Source organism: Nothoprocta perdicaria, unplaced genomic scaffold, assembly GCF_003342845.1.
Source record: "Nothoprocta perdicaria isolate Ctin4 unplaced genomic scaffold, notPer1 scaffold_5, whole genome shotgun sequence".
Taxonomy (NCBI): domain Eukaryota; kingdom Metazoa; phylum Chordata; class Aves; order Tinamiformes; family Tinamidae; genus Nothoprocta; species Nothoprocta perdicaria.
In genome coordinates, this window is record NW_020455754.1 from 4,633,369 (window position 1) to 4,636,456 (window position 3,088).

The window sequence follows — 3,088 nt, forward strand, 5'->3', positions numbered from 1 at the left end:
AGGAAAGATGTTTTCTGAAATGGTTGTGGAAGCAACCCAGACTCCCTAATTTTAGAGAGGGGAAGCTGGACCACGGGGACTAATTTCTACAATATTTCCTCCCCTCCCCCTGCCTTCTTGACCATCTCCTTGTTTACACGCTGTTGCCAGGAAGCAAATCCCAATTAAAAGTGGATTACAAGGCAATGAAACAACGTTATTATGACGGAAGAGTTACACCAATGCATTTCTATTTAATTTGATGGCTAAGCCAAGGGTTTCAATGAGACTGTGCTACAGAAGGTGAGTCTTACAAAGCTCTTTTGACGATGGSGGTTGCAGTCAGTCTTGGCCTTGGAGATAGGATTGTGCCTATCAGCTTCTGTCTTCAGCAATAAAACCAAGTCCCTCATTGTGTATTGGAAAGGCAGACACCCAGTCAAACAGGACCTCGTTGCCTTGAGAAAACCTGCAGTGAAATGAAACAGCCTGAAAGAGAGGACGGAAAAGATGCTTTCACAGTGAAAGTGAATGTTTGAGATAACGTGTGATTACTTCTGTGATTGTTGTTTCTTCTGCCTCCACTCGTAATGAGCCACACCTTTCTTTCCAAACAGTTGAAAGCACAGGCTCCTAGGCTCATCCATACTGCCCCGTTCTCATGCAATAGTGAGGAAAAGAAAAGAATATTTCTGTAAGAGCACTGGGGCTGTAACTGGGACGTGGAGTCTGAAATAAGGAATTTGAGGGATGTGAAATGGGGATTCCTGAAGGGCAAGGAGACACGGTTTAGATCTGCAGCTGAACTCTCACTCCTGGTTCCTGAAAAATGCCCTTTCCCCAGGAATGCCGCTAGGGAACTGGCTGCCAGTCTCACTTTCTTTCRCAAAGAGCAAGGGACATCCAGTGGAAGGCATGCAGCCCCGCTTTCTAGACTCAGTGTTAGAGGCTTCCAAAACTTCAGGCTATGAGGAGTTCATACTGAAGGAATTTGGTCTGATGAGTGTAAAATGGCTGAAAAACTGTATCGAGACACCTTCATGAAATTTATGTTCAGTATCAGCTTCTCAATCTTCTCTGAAGAATGGGAATGGCTAGATTGAAATTCACCTCAGAAGTCTCAATTTTGCAAAATTAGGATGCAAATCTCAGGTCAAAGAAACTCAGGTTCCAARTACACAAACCTGATGATGGCTTTTTTTGAAGCCCTGATCCACCCTGTCCTGTGGCCCACATCTGTGCACATCACGAYAGCTATTTTCAGAAGAGGACCGTGTGGTGGCTGCATGGTGTACGGGATGTACAGTGGTGTGTCCACAGGGATGTTGCCCAAGGCTTGCACCCGGTCTGGCAGATATCCCACGGTCCTTGAACACATGCCAGCATGCTCRAAAAAGTCACACCTTGGCTCTGCTCATGAGCAGGAGACACAAGGCATCCGAGGATATCCTACCACACCCAGGTATGGAGCACAGAGGAGCCAGACAAACTGGTTACACAGGCATGGTTAGGTGGTCTTGAACTCATAGCAAAAAATAATGTGCCAAACCAGTTTATAGGAAGATATCCATGTGCCAGGCAACGATGTCACAACTACTAGCCAATATTAACCACATTATGTGTGGGCACCAAGCGTATTTATAGTCAACCTTTTCATGAACTGGTTATAAACTCGGTTCATAGTGGAAATGTAGGCAGGGCCTCCTGGGCTATTTTTGGTCCCTAAATGAGGATAGAGATATGAAGAGAACGCCCTCTTTGATAGCACATTGCTTTCAGTTCTGGGTGGAAGGGGAAGTTCAGAGGTATGTAAAGCTGAAGAACAATAATAATAAAAAAAAATAAACTAACAAACTACTATCAAACCTGTGAAAGATACTGTTTTGTGTGCTCCTGAAGCTGGAGGCAATGACTCCAGTCTGGCTTCTTTATGAATCCCTATCTTCTTTCTCTAAACTTTTCTGGGGCTTGTGGTTGCTCTGGTTCTTTGCACTAGCAAAGAATGATTGTAGTTTGCCTTTTTTTTTTTTTTTCCCCTTCCTTTTTTTTTTCCCCCCTCCTTCTTCTCCTCTGGGGAGGCAGGAGGGGCACAGGGAGGGAAGAGAGAAAAGAAGTCTCATCTTGCTTTATGGGGGTTAACATGTAGCATCCTGGCTCCTGTCACTAAGAAGCATGATAAGACTTCAAAGAGTACAGTGCAGGGCAGATACAGGCAGGCARCAAGGGAAAAAAAATGGGGCTAATAAGAACCTTGTAAAAAAAATAAATAAAAATAAAACAATCCCCCCCCTCCACAGAAAAGAAAGGCTAATGAGCCACCSAGATCATACAGATCATATATGATACAGTTGCTGTCTGTCCTAAATAGTCTCCTTTTATTAGCAGGTTTAGAGGACCCCAGACAGCGGCAAAATATTATCTGAGGTCCATAGCCATGGGCATAGAGCAAGGAAAGTGAATTTGAAGACCTAGCTACATCTGGAGTTTATCAGCTCTTTTCCTGGCTAGTATTACAGTAAACAATTATCTGTAGATCAGGAGACTGCAGGGACTTTAAAGACCCAAATTACAGAGAAAGGGAGAGAGGGAAGGAGAATACAAGAGATAAAAAGGAGTCTATGCATCTTATCGTACTAATGAAATCAACCTGACAATCATGGCAGGCTGCAAGGGTATTACACTGTCTGGTATTAAATGAGCAGTTACAGCACAGGCTCCTGTGTCAAACAGCAAATAGACACGAAAGAAAAGAAAAACTTACCGCTACATCAAGGCAAGTGATTTATGAGGAGTAGTTAGACAGCTGGTCAGTTTGAAAACCTTCTCAAGTGTGTTGTCAGGAAAAGAGCGGATTCAAATGCTGCGATTAGCATTTCAAGGATCAGGGAATGATCTGCAGCACAACAACAACAACAACAAAAAGCCCTAAAACACAATTAATGAGGAAACAGCAAACGCCTGCAGCTGTTGTGCTGCTTATGTGCTGAGGAACAATCACCTGTTGCAAAGGCAGGACTAATGCAGCTTGTTCTATGGACAAATTTGACTAATTTCCACTGTTTTGAGTCTTAATGCCCTTGTCTACCGTAACCTCTGTTGGGTTGCTAAG

At 43.7% G+C, this 3,088-nt stretch overlaps 1 long non-coding RNA gene across 2 annotated transcripts; it reads right to left on the reverse strand.

Annotated features, from left to right (window-relative positions):
- Window positions 1-278: 278 nt before the first annotated feature.
- On the reverse strand, window positions 279-2,880 carry LOC112954434. 2 transcript variants are annotated; one of them, XR_003250700.1, is made up of 2 exons: window positions 2,741-2,880; window positions 279-448 (listed from the first exon to the last, which is right to left on the reverse strand). It is a non-coding gene; the product is annotated as an uncharacterized LOC112954434 (long non-coding RNA). The 2 variants fall into 2 exon arrangements; XR_003250701.1 differs by having other exon boundaries at window positions 279-468.
- Between the last annotated feature and the right edge of the window lie 208 nt (window positions 2,881-3,088).